Here is a 20282-nt window from a genome sequence, read left to right as displayed (position 1 = left end):
TTTATGAGAAAAACTGAGCAATATCTCCTATGAATATAGATGCAAAAACCCTCAACAACATATTAGCAAGCTAAAATCAGCAACATATAAAAGGAATTATATACCATGACCAAGCAAGATTTATCCCAGGAATGCAAGGTAAGAAGAAAATAAATAAAAAGTATCCAGATTGGAAAGGAAGAAGTTAAACTATCTCCATTTGCAGATAATATAATTTTGTATATAGAAAATTTTAATGAATCCACTAAAAAACTGTTAGTATGCAGATGTATATTTCCTAGCTCTGTTTACGTAAAGTTACTAGAAGCAACCACTCCCAGGTATAAGGAGCACACTCAGGACCAGATCTTTGTTTCCGATACTATTCAATAAAAAGAAAACAGGCTCCTCAGAGAAATGGCCAGAGTAGGGAATATACAAGATTAGTCTGGAGCACCTGCTAGAGCCAGAAAATAAGGAATTACTCAAAGAACAAAATGATGGGATATGTCTATGGCGCAGGAGTCAACTGAGGGAGCTCCCAATGGCCAAAGCTAGAACAATTTGAGCAACAAAGAAAATAGCATAATACTAGATTATAACCAGAAGTAGAAAATGAATATCCATTAGATCCTATTGACACGAATAAATTATAGACTAAATAAACAAGTGAGAGAGAATAATCTCCTGTACAGAAGAATTTCAAATAATATACCGTATGTAGATATTGTTTCATTAAAGAGATGGAGCAAACTCCATATCCCTAAAGTATGAGCTGGGCATCGTGACTTCTTTCCAAATAATGCGGTATGAAAAGGGAGAAAAAAGAAAACTTCACAAAGAGTACCTCAACGAGGTGATCAAAGTCAACATCAACAGTGATAAGTCGTGTTGGTAATATCCTTGATGTGATGTGATGAAAATGGCACTTCACTTTTTTGGTTCCACCCCTACCCCCAACCCATAGATAACCCATGATTATCCCTAGCCTAATCATAAGGAAGACATCAGACAAATCTCAATTGGAGGACATTCTACAAAATACCTGAACAGTACTCCTCAAAACTGTCAAATTCATACACACACACACACACACACACACAAAGAAAAATCTCCTCACATTCTAGAGGAGCCTAAGGAGACATGACGACTACATGTAATGTGGTATCCTGGATGAAATCCTGGAACAGAAGTGAAACTTTAGGTGAAAACAAAAAATCCAAATTAAGTATGGACTTCAGTTAAGACTCATGTATCTATATTGGTTAATTAGTTGTGATAAATGTACCATAGTATTTAACAGAACAGTGAGATAAACTGTGTGGTGTATATGAGAACTCTCTGTATTACCCTTGTAATTCTTCTGTAAATTAAAAATATTTTAAAGTAAAAGTTTATTTTAAAACATAATTATGGGTGACATGGGTAAAGGGGGTCAAAAGGTACAAACTTCCAGTTAAAAAGTAAATAAGTCATGGGGATGTAATGTACAACACGGTGACTGTAGTTAGTAATACCATACTGCATGTTTAAAACTTTCTAAAAAAACTATACACATGTATTATATGTACATATATACACATAGCTGTAGAAATAGAATAGAAGAAAAATACAAAGTTAATAGAAGATAATTTAAAAATTTTTTTCTTTTTCATTAAATGTTCCTTAATGAATATGTATCACTTTGAACATTAAAAAAAACTTTGTTGTTGTTTTTTCCAGCCTTATTGAAGTATAGTTAACAATTAAAAATTGTAAATATTTAAGGTGACAACTTGATAGATGTATACATTGTGAAATATCCACCACAATCAAGCTACTTAACATTATCACCTCACACAGTTACCATTTTCTTTTCTTCGGGGGTGAGAACACTTAAGATCTACCTCTTAGCAAATTTCAAGTATACAACCCAGTATTATTAACTATAGCAGCATTGTTGTACATTAGATCTTCAGACCTTATTCATCTTGCATAACCGAAATATTTTACCCTTTGACCAACATCTTCCTATTTCCTTCTCCTACAACTTTTTTTTAACATAAAAAAAGAAAATGATTATTTTTTTAAAAACTAACCCGTGCTCTCTCACTTCTGCTATATTATATCTACTTCTATTATATAATAGGAGACACATCTTTCTCTTATGCTGAACATGATACAGATAATAGTTCTATGCAGGTAGCTAACTCATACTGAGTACACACAGTGTGCCTCACGTTGTGCATATATTGTGTTCACCCATTCACATAACAACCTAATGAAGTGGGCACTAATACAACTATTGGGCCCATTTTATAGCTTAGAAAACTTAGAGTGGTTAAGCCTTGGAGAGAGCTGAGAGAGCGGTCCCGCTCAGGAACCCTCACCAGTACTGTGAGTGCCAATTTAACAATAAAGACAAAGAGAATATAGATCTCTGTTTTGGGACCACACTGTCGATCTCATCTAGTAAGAGGCAGAGCCAGAATTTGAATCCAAGTCAGTTGACTCTGGAGCCCACGTTGATCTGTGTGTGCTACAATTAAACCGCATCATGAGGGCTGGCTGGTACTGGTTAACAGTCAAGTTTCAGAATGTTGGCAGAATTGTAGCTTAACAGGTCCTGAGCATTTCTGCCCGGCAGCCTTACAGGCTACAACTCCCTTTGGGCTCTGTGGTTCCCCACAGAACTCAATTACCATCCCAGCCATGAGGCTGGGGTAAAGCCTTTCCTTCCATCCTCAGCAGTAAGCTCCCTTCTCCCCAAGAAGGAGAGTAAGGGAAAGTGGGGGCCGTTGTTGACAGAGTCACTGCATTGCACAACATTCATAGCTGTGAGTGGTGCTCCCTGGAGCTGTGCAATGCAGAGGTCTGGTGGCTGGTGAAGGTCTGTGAGTTAAGAGAGTGGCTGTCCCAAGAGGGGGAAGAGAAGGGACTGCAGTCTCAGGCGACCTGGACTTGGATAGGACAAGTGAACCCAGGTTTCCCAACTACTGAATCCCCTGTGCCCCCAGTGTGCGTGCACCAACAGCTTCCCTGTGGCAGTGGGTCAGAGCCAGGGACCCAGGGCAGCCCCAGACACAGACAGCCTTGGAGAGAGCTGAGAGAGCAGTCCCGCTCAGGGACCCTCTCCAGTACTGTGAGTGCCAATTTCACGATAATGATAAAGAGAATACAGAGCTCTGTCTTGGGACCGCACTGTTGACATCTCAGGCCTTCACTAAATTCTTTAGCATCATGCCATCTGCCTTCATTGAGGGACGATAATGAAAAATCACACGGAACTCTAGTGAGCTTATTAGGGAAGCTATTAAGGCAGCTATTAAGGAAGATGGTCATCACATCACACACAGTGTTTTCTTATGAGTCTCTGGGAATTTTTCTAGGGTTTCAGTACCAGAAAAGGCTGTCCTCCTGATCAATGGTGTTGTTTTATTTTTGACACAATTTTGATAACATTTTTTTTTACTGAAGTATCATGTACACATACTAATGTACACAAGCCATAAGTGTACAACTTTTGAAATGTTCATACATGATTACAGCTGTGTCACCACCTCCTGGCTCACAATGTAGAACATTACGAGCACCCAGGAGCCTCCCTCTTGCCCCTCTCAGTCAATACCTTCCCCACGAAAGTCACCACAATTCTAACTTCTATCATCACGTGTTTGCTTTTACTGCAGAAGAGCTGCTGTGACTCTTGTTCATGATCCTGTTTCTTTTTCTGCTGTAGCCCCAGGAAGTCAGAATCAGTTCTGGGGCCCTATTCCAGCAACTGTTTAGGGTGTGCATTTTTGAGATAGGGGCCCTACCCGCCTGGTTTTATCTTATGTTCCTGTCATCTTCAATAGGACTGAATGGTTAAAACAACAGACTTGAAGTCAGTCCAGCCTTCTGCATTGCCTTTCACCAACTGTGTGACCTAAGGCAAAATGCTGAAACTAGTTGTGTCTGTTGTCCTTATCTATAAAATAATAGTTCCTACCTTACAGATGGTTCTGAGAGTTGATAACATAATCTATACAAAATCATTAGCCTAATATATGACCTATAGTAGTACTTAATAAATGGTAGCCAATATAAGAATTTAAAAGTTGTATTTCTCCCTGTTGCTACCTCAAATCCTCTTTTGGAATGATATAGGGATAAAATCAAGTATAAAGATAAAACTATCAGGTATTCCAGACTTTTCCCATGTACCTGTGTGGGACAGTCTTTTCCTACCAGACAAATACAGAGGAAACAGAAATGTAATCAGAAGGATGTTCAATAGCATGAGTTCAAGACAAGGGAAGTCTGTCTCCGGAGATTCTGTGAGGCTGAGGAGAACTGCCTCATGCCCTCCCCATGGAAAGGCTATCCCAGCTCAAGAGCTTCTGTCGAAGAATCGACAGAGGCCTGCATTACACCTCCTACCCAGGCCAACCACTGCCCAATCTGCTGCCCTCCTTTCTGGCAGATGTAACTTCTGAGGGCATCTCTAATCAACTTCCTATGTGCACATCTCCCTCTCAGTTAGTTTCCCAGACACCCTACGTTCAACAGTTGTAAGTTTGATTATTAAATGGCCCAGTCTCTGTCAGTCTCCTGTGTTTGTCTCCACAATGGGCATGTACCCTCCTAATCCCCTTGACAGGGCACTGTCTCCTCAGGGACATCTCTAGACTTGCGTAGAAACTCATCAAAGTTAGAGACTGGGAGAAAATAGAGAAATCCTAATATTCTCTCTACTCCTACCCAGTTGAAAAAAGAATTTAAATAATCCCACAAACCACTGAAGAGGAACAATCCAAGTCATACTTCTCAGAAGTACTTGGCGTTGAAGTTGCTCCACTCTGAAAGGCTCTTAAGTAAAAACTGGGTTTTTCGTTTCCCACCGAAGTCCCAAGTTAAGCAAATAAGGAAAAACCCACCGTTTGCTTTATGTAAGAAAAGTTGCAAAAATCTTCAAGGCTAATGAAGATTTAAAGTTTTAATAATGATGAGTTTCTTATGGAGCTCTAACTTCAGGGATTTCAGCAGAGAAGGGAACACACACAGAGGCTGCAAAATGAACCTTAACCTCTGAAAACATGACATGAACTAATAATGCCTGCTCTCCTGGGTAACTTGCAGGTCACTGATCGAGCTATAGAGATCGAAAGGAATGCATCTGCGGTGGTTCAGTTGAGAGGGCCTGAGTAGTAGTAAATCTTATGGGACTCAGGGATGACTATTCCAGATTCCCAAAGAGGGTCATTGGAGCTCCTTGACATAGTTCACAATTGTGTGCACGTAAAGTGTGAACTTGTCTTTAAATGTGTATTTTACCTCTTTCCTGGGGGGCCATAGTCATTATTACAGTTATTTAACTGGACAAAATTTTCTCCAGTATATTATTGGGGTGCAAAACAGGTGCTAGTAAGCAGAGGAGCAAGTGAGAGAAGCTCTCCTCTCTGTGAAAATGCTTCACTTTCCTCTGGTCTACATTCCCAGTTTTAGCTCTCTTTTTAGAGGAACCTGGTCTTGGGTCTATTGACCAGGCTTATCATGATTATCTATTGTCAGGTGAGAAATGTTGATTTCCAACCAACACCCTGCGTTATGGACCCCAAATTTTATGCATAAAATTACACTAGTTACCAAGATTACATTGGCTTTATTTTGATATAACTTAACTTTATTATTTGTTTTACTCCCACCAGAATCACATATTTGTTCACTTTTCTTGTATGTAATCTAGAATGTGCTTACTACTTAAGTAGGATATCATATTAACCATTCCTCTATGCTATATGCTTTATTATATATCAAAGCATCTTTTATTTTTTAAGGATTCATTGGTCTGCAGTGCCTCTACCTCAGTTCCTTTTTGTTGGTTATTTTAAGAAATATTTTTAGATTTATGCCCATAATTACATTTATTCGTCTACTTATTTCCCTTAAGCATCGGAGCTAGGAACAAAGATCCTTAGTGGCCATCTCTTTGCTCCCCATAACATATAGCTGCACACACCGAGGTCCAGAGAGTCCCTTTGAAGAGAGAGGATTGGTGGATGGTACAAGATTTTAAAATATTTTAGAAATATTTTAGAAATATTTAAGCAGAAGCCTCTGCTTAAACTCACACAATAGTGACTTAAAAATAAAAGAAAATTTTCATATCGAATAAGAAAAAACTCTCTTAACTACCTCTGTTCTACATATTCAAACATGAAAGACTATCAGTTTTGAGTAGTTTTTCTGGAGTAACCAGAAAAACTGTGGTAGGTTTATGGTAAGCCAACTATTTGGACCTAATGACTCAAACATGGCCCAACTGATTTTAACCACATTTATACCTTGTTCTTGAAGCAATCAGCCACACAGGTACCATACTTGTTAGTAAACGCCTATTTCTACTTGTGAAAAAGTAGAGGATGATTGTAACATCTTAAGAAAAATGTCGGGACCAGAGTATATGTCCGTGGAGAAAGATAAGTAACAAAACAGAATATGAACAAGAACCATCGGCTCACTGCATCATATCATTGTTTACCAGACTCATTTCAAAAGGTGTGGGTTTGGGAATCCCAGCGGCTATTGCAACCCATAAAAGCCTCTCTTCATATGTGAACACAATGACTCAGGAAGCTAGAAAATATATGGTGTTCTCCTTAACAGTAAATTATTTATTAATGATTCAAAACTTTAACAATCCATCATTTCCTTTCAACCCCAAACCCCCAGACAGGACCTACTTCTAGATAAGCCCATAGTGGGTAGTAGATAAAATCTTGTAAAATTCAATGGAAAGAAGTAAGCTTTGTGCGTGTACTTCCTGTGTGTTTAGAGAGCATACACATTGTCTGTAACTTAGTAAAATAGAAAGAACAAGCACCCTACCTTACATTATGCTCAAAAAAAATTTTTTAAATCTAGGCGGTTTAGTCTACGGCCATGCCACCCTGAACAAGCCCGACCCCGTTTGATATCGGAAGCTAAGCAGGGTTGAGCCTGGTTAGTACATGAATGGGAGACCACCTAGGAAGACCAGGTGCTGTAGGCGTAAAAAACAAAAAATAAGGGATTGTAAACTGACAAGGTCCTAACAATCTGTGAGGTCAACCAAACTTTGCCTTGCCTGAAAAAAAAATGAAAAAGAAAAAAGAACACTAGGTGGTTTAAAGACATGAATTTGAAAAGCCAAACTAGAAAACAATATAGAAAAACATCTTTATGTCTTTGGAATTAGAAACGATTTTTTAAATAAGCTATAAAAAGTGCAAACCATAAAAGAAAATATTGATAAATACTATTCTATTAAAATGAATTCATTTTTGTTAAAACATGTCATAAAGAAAGCAAAAAACAAGCTACAAACATATTTCTAACATATATAACCAACAAATTATTTGTATATAAAATATATATTGTAATTCATTAAGCCATTTATATATGTCATATATACTATTTTGAGGATATATTTTACAGAAAAAGAAATCAAGAAAGACAAAATGCAGATTTGGAGCTAGAGCGAACCTGGCTCTGTGACTAAGTTACTGAATCTCTCCAACCTCAGTTCTGTCAAGTTATTATACATAACCTTAATAATAGTTCCTTCCTCATAGGGAAGCTCTCAGAGCTTTAAATGGCAGTACATGTGTAAACACCTGACACATGGCAAGAGTGCAACAGATGATGAATGATTATAGATAAATAATAGTGTCAGAGCTGGATCAGAATTAAATTCAGCTCCTTGTATCCTCCTGATCCAAAACAGGATTGTTCCCAGAACACATGGCTGCAGTTAAGTGGCTGGGAAGGGGCAAGTGGTATTGACAGATGGAACTTTTCCATTGGGGTGCTTCTAACATAGCCGACAAGATAAGCTCGAGTTATTGCTCCTGTTCTTCCCATTCACTTGCTCTGAGGCAAGAGCTAATTACTCCAAAACACACCTCCCACAATTAATCCCTTCGGGGAGCCACCAGCGGGCCTGGCCTGGGTGGGGTGGACATCTGGGAGGAGAAACTGTCTCAACCTAAACACCATCCTGGAACAAACTCCCATCCCCGAGGCTATGAGTCTCTCTCATCAGCAAAAATTTTCCTTAGTGGTGGATACCTACCTTACATTTTTAAAGAGGAGCAACCGACTGATAAAACTCACTAGGCCCTCAGTCAGCAGCCCTGAAACCAAGAACACTTACTCTGAACAGGTTTTACTTCTGAGAGAAATTCCCCCAAATTCTTGGCTCATTCTGAAATCGTCTATTTTGTTTACAATCACTCTAGGAAATCTCAAGTAAGATAAAAATACACAAAGTAAAGCCCATGGACTAACAATGACAGAAAAAAAGAATGGCAGTGATGAAGCCAGTTTCAATCCTACTGCTTCAGGCGATTAGGGCCAGGCCAGCTGAGACAGCCCCAGGCTACCGTGGGCTCTTTTCCATGGGAGGACCAGAACCGAAAATGCTCCTCTCCCTGCTGAGACTTTGGAGTCAGGAGTCCCCGCCTCTAGAACCTTTTAATAAAAGCTCAGTGCTCAGTGGCTGGGGTGAATGGAGAGTGGTGCCCTGTGGGAGTTGGAGCAGATGACCTCCATGGAATGAGCAGAGACAGCCCCATTCACACCATAAATAAGCCCGTTCTTATCTGATCCTGTGTCCAAATTTTTTATTCCAAAAGTATAGTCACCATGTCCCTTTCATTCTAGGGCATTTTGAGGAGTCATTTGTTTGTGTAATGAGAGCTTAGGTCAAGGAAGATGGTTCCTCTCCAAACCACTGAGGGAAAAAGGAGCTTATTGTAAATGGCCAAAGCAGCTCTGGCCCCAAGGCCAGAGGACAGGCCATGCAGTCCTCGTGCCCCATAGTCCCCAGTGGGGACAGCGGCCCTATCCACATTGACCCACTCTCACAATCGAGGGCTCAGAGAGCTGAGTAGGATCAATGGAAGCCAGAGTGGAGGCCACTCTAGGTCTGATAGGCATGGGATGTCAGCTGGACAACAGGAGGCCCAGAGCCGAAACCTAAGCAAGTGCTCTCCCGCTCTTGTCCCCTTGCAGTCCTCACTCTAACTGCCACCTTGGCTCCCCAGGCCCCCAGACAGAGCAAGGGTCAGACATGTATGAGAGAAACAGGGCATCCAGGCCAGGTGTCCCAGGATGGCAGCTGATGGGAAGCCAGCAAGGAGGTCAAGAAGGGAAAGGTCCAGTTTCTTGAGATCCACGTGGCACATGCCTGTGGGGTTTCTGTAGGGAATTTCGTGTGAGGAAGTTGATCCGCAGAGACATGGGTTGGTAACTTCCTCCAATGAGTCTCCGCTAACATTTTGCCACTCTTCCAGTCTTTATCTAAACCACAGAGCATTGCCTCTACACCAGAAGAAGAATTCACTGTGTCAGGAAAATTTATTGCAATACCATTCCTAGCATTAATACATCTCTTTATTTCAAATCTTTATTTATCTGTCTGCCAGGTCATTAGAGGACCTGAAGAACTGTCCCCACACTCCAGAAACCTGTCCCTACTTCTCAACGAACTGACCCTAAAGCAAGGACTGAGTTGTGCTCCAAAGACAAAACACTAGGTTTAAACTCTGACATTTGGTGGCAGTACAGGCAAAATCTGGAACTTTCATTAGTATATCTATAGAATCATCCCTCATATTGTTCCTAATAGATTATTTCCTTGATGGTTAAATGTGGAAATGATTCCCACGAGTTCCTCTTCAAGGATAAACTAATCTTTAGTTCCATACCTCTCTTTTTGAGAAGTTAAATAGCTCCAGGGCAGTGCTGTTCAGTAGAAGTATGATATAATTCGCATATGTAATTTAAATCTTCTAGTAGCCACATTTAAAGTAAAAAAAAAAGCAACAAGAAAAAACAGGTGAAATAAATTTTTATTTCACCCAACATATCCAAAATATTATCATTTCAACATGTAATCGACATATGAATGAGATATTTTATATTCTTTTTGTCATACGAAGTCTCAAAATCTGGTATGTATTTTACACTTGCAGCTCGTCTCAGTGCAGAGTAGCCACATCTCAGGTGTTCATTGCCACATGAGGTTAGTGGCTCATGGGGCAGTACAAGTTTAGAGCATCAAGTCTGCATTTCACAGCTTGGTCTTCCATTTATTAACTTGACTTTCATTTATCAATTCAGGCATGTCTACTCTTACTGCTGAACAGAGAGAAAGGATCTTAGAGGATTTCCTTCATTTTATATCTAATCCCATGTGAACCCAGACATGAAGACCTGCTTGAGGTCACACAAATATTTAGTGATGCCAAGCCATGCCAAGGCTTTCCTGACTTCTAGAGGAGGTGAAACTGTTTGAACCAGGCAAGTAAATTAAAGTATAGTCACCTATAAAAATGATACTGGAAAGAGTTAATGAGTAGATGGTTTCTTCTTTGCTCTGCCGAGTGCTTTTACTTGATCCCAACTTCTCAAAATTAGTCATCCCCACAGCCAGCCCTATGACGACTGTCCCAGCAGCAGGGTGAGCTGACCTTGCATGACTGTTGGAGAAGATTCCTTGAGCTCTGCTGCCACAGGAATTTGAAGGTCACCCTCAAGCAAAACTGGTGGCTCCACAGAATATGCACCACCAACTCTCTGTTCCAGGTAAACTCAAGACAAAGCCGGGGTCTCCTTTGTGCTCCCTTCTGTTGGACCCAACCAGAGAAAGGGAAATGGACGTGACATCCAAGATGTGCAGAAAGCAGGAATCAGGATGGAGAGGCCCAGGGGCCAGGCATCTCAAGCATACAAGAGAGAGACATTACACAGTAGCTTAATATAACTGGTCTCAGGACCAGGAGGGCCAGCAGGATCCCAGCTGCAAAGCCCCTCCACTGGGAGATGCTTTCAGTGCCCATGTCAGCAGCCTGTCCCAAGGCTTCTCAAATTTTCATGCTCACCTGAATCCCCTGGGGATCTTGTTGAAATGAAAATTCTCCTCAATAGATTTGGGGTGGGGCCTCAGATTCAGCCTTCCTAGCCATGTCCAGGTGATAGTTACCACTGGTCCAGGGACCACAGTCAATAGCAAGGGCCTATCTCACCTGGCCCTGCAGGTGAAAGAATGGCCAGTGACTGAGAAGGCCCAGCTAGACTAGATGCAGTTGAGATGGATATTTCTTCCCACTGACATTTATAGATCTATTGATGATAGCTAACACCAACAAAGTGTAACCATCACGATAAGCCCTTACACTAACTCATTTAATCTTCGCAACAGCCCTATGAATTGGTGGCTTATTATTGTGCCTATTTACAGATGAGGAAACCAACACATAGAATGTTTAGGTGACTTGCCTACAGCTGCTAAGTGACGAAACTGGGATTGGACGCAGGCAGCCTGGGTGGTTCAGCGTATTAGGTGAGCAGTCTCGAAAGATGCTGAGACTGGTGTGTGTTGTCTCAGCCAGGTGAGACAGCTAGATGACAAATACGTCTGTGGTATATTAGAATCCTTTAGAACTGTGATGAGCTCGCCAAAGTTTGTTTCAAAATACCTGTGAGCCTTCCCCTAACCAGCCTTGGCCCATAAAGTATCTTTTATCTTCAAACAACTTCAAAGCTTGTTGGTACTTTTATAAATAAAAGTTTAGTTTCTTAGGAATTCAGAAAGGGTATTAAAAGTAATCAGTATGGGCTTAAGGAATTTTATCTTTAACTTCCTGCTCTGGGGGACAGGCCCTATTGATATGCTTCAAACGTTGTTGATCTGTCTTCTCTTTGTTTTAGGGGAAGCAGGGCTGTGTCATCCTGTTGGGCTTAGAGTTTTCTCATTTGTTCTCTGTTTGATCCATAGCCATTTGTAGTTATGAGAGCAGCTGAGTGCTAGTCGAAGGACCAGACTAACTGGGGTGCAGTTCTGCTCTGCCTCTAGGTAGCTGTGTGGCCTGGTCAGCTCGCATCCCTTCGCAGGGCTGCTTCCTCATTTGTGCCATTACAGATCTGGTCAGATTTTCTGAAGTGCTAGCATACAGCATGTTCTTTTTGAGGGTCTCTGATTTTTGTCAAGATTTTCCCAGGAGCTGCTGGTTTTCTGTGTGATTGACTGTTCCCACCATCGGGGTAACAGCTGCCCACAAAACAATGAGTCCCTAGAGAAGGCCTACAACAAAAGTGAGAAATTCTTTGGTGAGAAAGTCTTGATACTGATCCTGGCTCCCTCTCAGGGGTCTAGGTCCTTCTGACTTGTTCCCAGCACTCACCTTTCTCTATGGAGCCCAATCACCCAGATATTGTGGAACCTTGACTTCCTCCAGCTCCTACTTTTAGCCCTTGTTTAAATTCTCTCACTGGCTCCCTATTGCCCACTCGACCAAGGCCACACTCCTCACCTAGCTCTTGATCCCTAGTGTTCTGCTTATGTTCCCCCAGATGCCTTATCACCTCTCAGCCCTCTGCGAGCGGCCCCTCTAACCCTCATCCTCCTTCTTGCCTCCATTCTCTTTCACGTGCTAGCCTGGCATGCCTCTTTTTCCCCTGACTGCCTAGCAAACTCCTACTCATCCTTCAAGACCCTTCTCAGAGGTGTTTTCTGAGAAATCTTTTATGATACACCTGGGTAAAACAAATCATCCATCCTTTGTGCTCCACTGTATCTCATGCTGATCACATGAGCTTTAATTTTATCAGTTTGGATGCATTCAGCTGCAAGTAACAGAACACCCGTTTGATAGTGGCTTACGCAATAGGAACATTTCATTGTCTCTCAGACAATGGGTGGTGACCCTTCAGGGTTGGTTCAGCAGCTCAACTCTATCATCAAGGACCAAGGCCCCTTCACTTGTCATCCTTAGCATGTTGGGTGTGTCTTGCCTCATGGCCGCAAGATAATGGCTATAGCTCCAAGCATCACATCATCACACCTCAGCTTCCAAGAAGAAAGAAAGGGGGTTAGGAGAAAATGGGCCTTTTACTCCTGCACTTGCTCTAGGACTGCTGGTGTCTGTCCCTTTCTACCCCTGGTCTCTGTGCTCTATCAGATGCCCCAGTTCTAACTGCTCAACTTAACCAGGCACCTTTAAATGTTTGCACTCAATACCTGACCCTCTCAGGCACAAGAGGCACCTCAAAGGTCTCTTTTGTCCTTAAAAAACAAAATTTCTCACACAGTCTGAAAATATTGAAAGATTTTGACTGTCTAGACATTTATTCACTTTTGAATAGTTCTGTTATATGTGTGGCTTTTATTGTGAGCCACCTCAAATATGTTTTGGCAGTAGGTGTGGTATAAATAATAAATAAATGAATGAATATCTGGAAGTGTGGCTGTTTTTATTTAATCTTGGGAGAATACAGTTACCTCTGTGATAAGCCCCTCTGGCTAAGAGTAAACAGGATGGCCTGGCTCCTGTCTAGAATCTAGAAGCTGCAAGATAATGCAGGGGATAGGACCAGTAGTGGGTGGAGGAGGGGCTAAGGCTTTGGGTCTTGAACTCGCTTTTTGGTGCAGCTTGTGGGGTGTATGGGGTGTGAGTTTGGGAGAAAGATAAGGTCTGAGGCCTCATCACTGACTTCATAGCGACTGTCTATGTGATGGAAGGGTTCCTCTCTCGGGGCATCGGTTTCCCAAGTATATGACAAGGGGTTGTGCTAGATGGCCTCGAAGGGCCCTTCTAACTTGGCTGATGTGTACTGGGAGAGCAGGGTCTATGAGGTGCTTCCTAGAGGAATGGAACTGTCCATGGGTGGGGGGCGATAGTGGAACAGGAAACGGGGTCCCTGACCACTTTTCTCTCAACCACTGTGGCGCTGACCTTCCACAGCAGCCGGGAGAGAGATTCACTGCCCTCCTGACAGCCTTTGAAGGGTGGGGTTTCCACTCTTGAGGCTGTTCTCTCCTTGGCAGGAAGGTCAACGACGGAGTCTCTGACACTCTGCTCTGCGCTGTCAGCTTGAGGACTGCCCCCTCCAGGCTCAAACAGCTCAGGGGTCGCCCCTTCTCTATTCAGCCTCAACCAGGACAGGGGAAGCAGAAGGAAGGGGTGCAAAGTGGGGATGCGAGGGGGTCAGATATCTCTCAGGTGCCTGGGGCATGCAAGGGGATTCCTAACTGCAGAGAGAGAAGCAGCAAATGCCAGACCATGGTGCCCTGGGAGGCAAGGAGGGGCTCACATTTCCCTAGAGTCTCTGTCTTTGCCTCATCTTCACATACAGCGGGGCCTGGCTTGCTGAACTGAAGTGAAGCAGGAAGAGAAGGGAAAGGCTGTCGGAAGTGTCCATCAGGAAAGTTCTGTCTCCTCACCTTAGCCCCGCCTCACCTTACGTTGGGCGTGGCTATCAGCGGCATGGCTTTTTAAGACTGAGTTTGAGGGCAGCCTCTCCCTCTCTGACCTGGGCCTCTTCCTTCCCTGCAGCTTTGGCCACAGTCATGATTGTGCACACTGGGATCATCTAGGACAATCTTCCCATATCAAGGTCTGTAACTTAAATCATCTGCTAAGTCGCCTTCACCATGTAATGTAACACATTTACAGTTCTAGGGATTAGGGCATGGGCATGCTTGGGATGCCTACCACAGAGAGGTTTTAAAAGCTATCACTCAGCTAGTCAGTGGCAAAGGCAGAATCCACATCTTCTGGCTACAAAATACTTGCTCTTTCTATGACATTCCAGATGCCTTGGGAACTTTCGGGGCATCGTTTAATTAATCATGTTTCTTTCTGGTAAGATATACCCCCACTGGGCCCAGGAAGAAAAGTATCTCCAGAAAGAGTGATTCTGCAGGCCCTCAGTCATCTGCACTGGCACCTCACTCCCTGGGACTGTCCTAGAAGTTCTCTGACGTCTAACCTAATTGGCCCAAGATGGGGGCTAAGGTTGGCCAAGGACATCTCCGCCTGTTTATCTTAGAAGTCTCCAGGAGGCTTCACATCACAGGCAGATGTAAAGTGTGTGTGTGGTGGCTTGCTTCCTTGATTTCCAAACTGGGCAGAGTGAGAGAATGAGCTGGAGATTACAAAACAAACTGAGAGCTCAGGCTGTGGTAGACACCTTCCATCCAATGTCTGCCTCTGTCCCAAGTAAAAGTACACTTATTCTTCCTCATCAGGAATCTCTTCTGATCAGCACATTGAAGTCTAAATACCTTTCATTCATTCATCACTCATTCAATAACTATTGTGTACTTAACTTTGTGTGAGGCCTCATTCTAGACACTTGAGATACATCAGTGAACAAAAGAGACAGAGATCCCTGCCCTTGTGGAGCCTGCATTCTGGGTGATAGGGGCTGGGATGGTAAAAAAGACATACTAAATGAGTTAATTATATTATACATTAGAAGGTAATAGAGCTATTAGTAAAAGTGAGTAGAGCAGAGTGAGGGGATCAGGAGTGCCAGTGGGAATGAGACTGCAGTATTTATTAAATTTGGGGACAAAGTGGGCCTCGTTGAGAAGCTGAGGGTTGGACAAAGAAGGGAAGGAGGTAAGAGAGGTTGCCAAATAGATACTTGAGGTGAGAGCATTCCAGGTAGAAGGGACAGCCGTGCAAAAGCCCCAAGGCAGAAGCATGTGTGGGGTATTGGAGGAACAGCCAGCAGCCCCGTAGAGTTGGAGAAGATGGCCATTATAAGGACTTGGATATTACTGTGAGTAAAGAAGGAAACCTTTGTGAGATTTCAATCAGAGGAACAGATTGTAAAAAGAATTTCCATGGAATGCTGTTGCAGGGGGGCAATTAGAAAGTAAAGGTTTGGGGATTGTGACGAAAAACCAGGGGTAAGTGGCTGGGCTGGAGGAGAGGTTTTATGCTTTGCATAATGTAGCCTAGGGAGAAATGTGGGGAGCTAAGGGAGGCAGGCATAGTTTGGGGCCAGCTCAGAGGGATAAGAGGGTGGATTGCCATGCTTGTATAGACTAGGCTGGTAGGGCCCGTCTGGGGGCCGGCATCGGGCTATGTGCCTTGGCAGCACTGGGTTATTTCAGGCTGACTGGATGGGGAGGACACAGATGGCAACTCTTCAGGGTCTCTCAAGCTGAGTGAGCCACATAAACAGCCCAACATTCAAGGCAGGTAGTGGGAACTGCCTGCTCCCACATCAGAGAATCAGCGACAGGTCAAGCTTTGTGAGAGATAGGAACAAGTCAGAACCTCCAACTTTGCCTCTATGAGTTACCAGCAACAAAAACAAGCAAAATTACCATGGTTTCATTAGAACTGTTAGCGTTAGTGAGGCAGACTCCAGGTCTGTACAGAGCCGGAGCCAGACAATGGAAATGGTGTCGTGCCTTTTACGTGAAATGAAGGATGTTACTGTCTTTTACGTGAAATGAAGGATGTTACCTTTGTGCAGGGTGCTATCTTAAGAAACAGAAACACAAGGTTATAAGGGACTTCCTAGTCTTAATCCCAGATTGATATCTTTCCCCTCCAAGTGCTCTTCCCCAGGAGAGCTTAGTCTTTAACTGAAGAGGTCTTCTTCCTTGAGGGTTTTCGGGACAGCGCACTCTGAGGAGAAGAGGTGCCTATGTCTCTGCCAGGCAGGTGTCCGTCCAAACAATGTTCTCAGCGTGGCCCAAGCCCTGCCTGCGGAGCTAGGCCCAAGGGGTGAGGCTTCGAGGCCTTACTCTAGGTACTTGGGGAGACTGCATGCTTGAGGAGATCAGGACTCCACAGGGGCACACAGGGCGATGCCAATTACATCAATGTCTATGAATTGAAGTATGTAGAAGGAAATCTAAAAAAGCAAGTGGCTATATTTTCAGGACATGGGTTTATCAGTGATGTTTTTCTTTTTATTATTTATATACATATTTTTTATCTTTCGAGTATTCTATAATCAGAGGGAAACAATGAAAATATTACATTTATAATTATGGTGCCAGACAACTTAATATGGTGTAAGGAAGAATTCCTCGAATGAGGAGTAACAGGAAAGGGGTCCCCAGGGAAGAAGCTCTGCCATCTCTCTTCCCGGTGAGGGTCAGACACCCCAGTCCCTAAAAGAGTTGGCACTTGCTTGGAGGCCGATATAGGCGGTTTAACTCTACCCCACACTGCCACTTCTGGAACAGATCCTGTGATCCTGAAATCAATTTTGCATTCTAATTCCATTATCTCCACACCTGGCAGGCTCAGCCTTGAGTGTATTGAATGAACACTAAGCTGATTAGAGTTAGTTGATTGATTGGGTTTCAATACCTTCCTGTTCCGGAGGCAGATTTGTTTTCTCTGAGGATGGATGGCGGCTGAGGTTTCTCCCCTGCGGGATACTGCTTCCTGGAATGGCACACGATTTTCCTTTTATTCAACTCACACCTGACAGGTCATACCACCTAACTCCCATCTCCAGAGGATAGCCTGGACCTTATTTTCTTTTCATTTTTATTATTTATATTTATTGCAGAAAATTTAAGAAAAAAAAATAAGCAAAAAAAAGGGGGGAAAAATCACCTGTAGGCCAAAACAGAGATAACCAATATACTTTGTCTCATACATAGATATAAAATTGTCAAAATGAAATATCAAACGTACTGTTTGAGAATGTGGTTTTTCATGAAATATACATCTTGAGTACCTTTCCAAATCTATTCATATGTAGGTCTATGTATGCATTTTAATGTGTACGTACAGTTCTATCATATGAGTCAATCACATTTTAACCATTTCCCTATGGTTGGACAGGCTTTCACAGCTTTTTGTCATTATCGACAATGCTGTGACGAATGTCCTTGTACTCATCTTTATCCCCATCTCATTATTATTTGCTTAGGCCAAATTATAGGAGATAAACTGCTAATTTGAAGGGAATGCAATCTTTTTAAGTATGTCTCCTTAAAACAGGTGAAATATAAAGCCACGGACCACTCACTATATCCTGCCACTCCCCTCTTCTGGGTTTGAAGGGTCTTGTGTGTATTCGTGACCTCTTGCCAAAGAAATGTACTTCCTTCCCGTTCCCAAACTGTTCCACATACAATTTCTCTGTCCCTTCTCCTCCCTCTGAAATCACTGGCCCCTCTCCCTTCTCAGCTCAGCTCTACAAGTGTTTATCATGGTGCCTGCAACACTTTCATTCGTTCAGATGATTCAGTAAACTGTAAACGTGCATGAAGCATTTACTCTGTGCTAAGCGCTGGGAAATACAGAGGCGAATAAGTAAAGTCCTCATCATCATAGAACTTATAAATATGAACAGAATTGCAGACAGTGACAAATTATATGAAGAGCTAACAGAGTAACGGGAGAGTGAATGGACATGGAGAGATGTTTTAGATAACATAGTCCAGCACATCCTCTCTGAGGTCGTGACATTTGAACGGAGAGAGTATTTCATTATACTTCTCTGTTGATGTGTCTTCTTTGTTAGATGGGGACTGTGTTATACTATGCATATCCCAGAGGCCTGGTGCAGAGAAATGCATGGAATGAATGAATGAATGAATGAATGAACGAACGAATGAACAAACAAGTCAGCGGAGGTTGATGGTCCCACTTGGGGCTTGGAACCCAGATCCAGAGATGTGGGTTCTTCCCCCAGGTACCTCACCTTGTTACCTAAAAGTAAATAGGAGACCAGAGGTGTTAGGGAGCTCACTCCACTACACAGCAAGCCTTGTGGCAGTGCAGCACAGAGGTTAAGACCAGAGGCTTGAATATAGTCTGCTTTTTATTTATTCTGCAACATTGAGCATGTTACCCAACTCTCTATGACTCAGTTTTAAATCTAGAAAAAGGAGATAATAGCACCTACCTCACTGAGTTGCAAGGATTAAATGGAGATAAAGTATGTAAGAGTTTGGCAAGGAGGTGGGCTCAGCAAAGGCAAAGAGCCGGCTAGGCTGTTCCCACAGAGTGTCAGGCGCTGGGGCTTGCTGGGGGCTGAGTAAAATGGAGTTTACCTGGCTGGCTCCTCTCAGGACTCTCCCAGGGTGTAGGGCAGCCGGCCTGGGCGAGACTTCAAGAGAGAGAGGAGACTGCATGTAGGCATATTTTCCACATTATTCCAAGTGTTACCCACATCCTGACTTCTCTTTAAAAAACTTGTTGTAAAAACAATATAAAGACAGTAAAGGAAATTTTAAAGAAAAAATTATGATCTCAGCATTCTAGCCCAAGGATTTGTGTCTAGTCCTTCTTGATTATCCTTCCTGATGTACATATTTTATATAACTGCAATTACAGTGATCTATTTTATATTTTGCATGTCACTTAACATTTTTATCATAAATGTTTCTTCAAAATCCTGTAGTGTTAATACATAGAATTTTTAATGACAGCCTGATCTTCCAAGTTGTTGAACTATCATTTATTTACTCACCTTCTTATTGCTGAATAGTTTTCTTCTTTTTGCTGTTAAACATGTATTTGTTTATGGCTTTTAAATTATTTACGGCTATATTGCTCCCAGTATAACAATTTACACTTTATATGAGTATATGAGCACACTCTTGCTAACTGTGCAGAGAGCTTCAGTGTTGTCGTTAACATGGCTGAATCTTGTTTACTTAATCTGGTACATCATGCTGTTTATTTACTGCTTAAATTCCTGTTGAATAAAATTTAGTTCACAATCAAAAACAATGGCGTAGATCATAAAGGCTCTGTTCATCCCACTGGCGACCAAATCAAAGTTGTGATGGAAACAAGGAGCAACAGCAAGGAAAATTTGTCTGGAATCTAGATGAACAAGCCACACAACTAGAGAGAAATCCAAGAAAGCACCCTGCAATGGGAGAAGTTAGGATGGGGCGAGGACGTGGCACTGCCCGGTCGTCAGCAGCTGAGTGAGACGGAAGCTGCAGCAGACGCGTCTTATGGGGTTGCGTCAGCGAGTGGATTTTCGTGGTGACAGACCTGCTTGCTCTGAGCACCAGTGCTGATTTAGCTGTGTGCAGGGGGCACCAAAGACTTACAGGGAGACATTGTCAGAGGGAGGGCCGAGGCGAGATTCACTTTGTACAGAAGTGCTGGTGGTATCCATTGTTCCTCTGTTGAGCCCTCCTCCATACCAGTGTGGGGGACACATCGCCGCCATAGCCGTGATGTCATCAAACTGGAAAAGAGATGGCTCTGCCCAGAGGATTCCCTGACTCCTCCCCCAACTCACGGCCCCACCCAAGCCACATCCAGGTATATATCCTCAGAAAGTCAGGTGCTCCTTGCTGAGCAGCACCTAGACTCACACTGGAGGCAGCTGGCCTCAGTTTCTGGTGTGGCCTTTTGAGGCAACTGTAAGCACCGCATCTGTGGATTGCTTACTGAATCTTAACAGGTGGCCCCAGAGGGGTAAGAGGCTTAGGCAAGTTTGGCCTGCAGTTGAACCTCTCTCAGGACTGTGCCACTGGACACCTACTTCACAAATCCACTCTAAGGCCG

At 42.8% G+C, this 20282-nt stretch overlaps 1 pseudogene; it reads left to right on the top strand.

The window, feature by feature from the left end:
* Positions 1–6872: 6872 nt before the first annotated feature.
* LOC111734175 lies at positions 6873–6991 on the top strand (annotated as a pseudogene).
* Positions 6992–20282: the final 13291 nt, after the last annotated feature.

This window comes from Pteropus vampyrus, unplaced genomic scaffold, assembly GCF_000151845.1.
Source record: "Pteropus vampyrus isolate Shadow unplaced genomic scaffold, Pvam_2.0 Scaffold826, whole genome shotgun sequence".
In the NCBI taxonomy this organism is placed as follows: domain Eukaryota; kingdom Metazoa; phylum Chordata; class Mammalia; order Chiroptera; family Pteropodidae; genus Pteropus; species Pteropus vampyrus.
The sequence above is the reverse complement of the archived record's forward strand: the minus strand, read 5'-3'. Positions and strand labels throughout refer to the sequence as shown.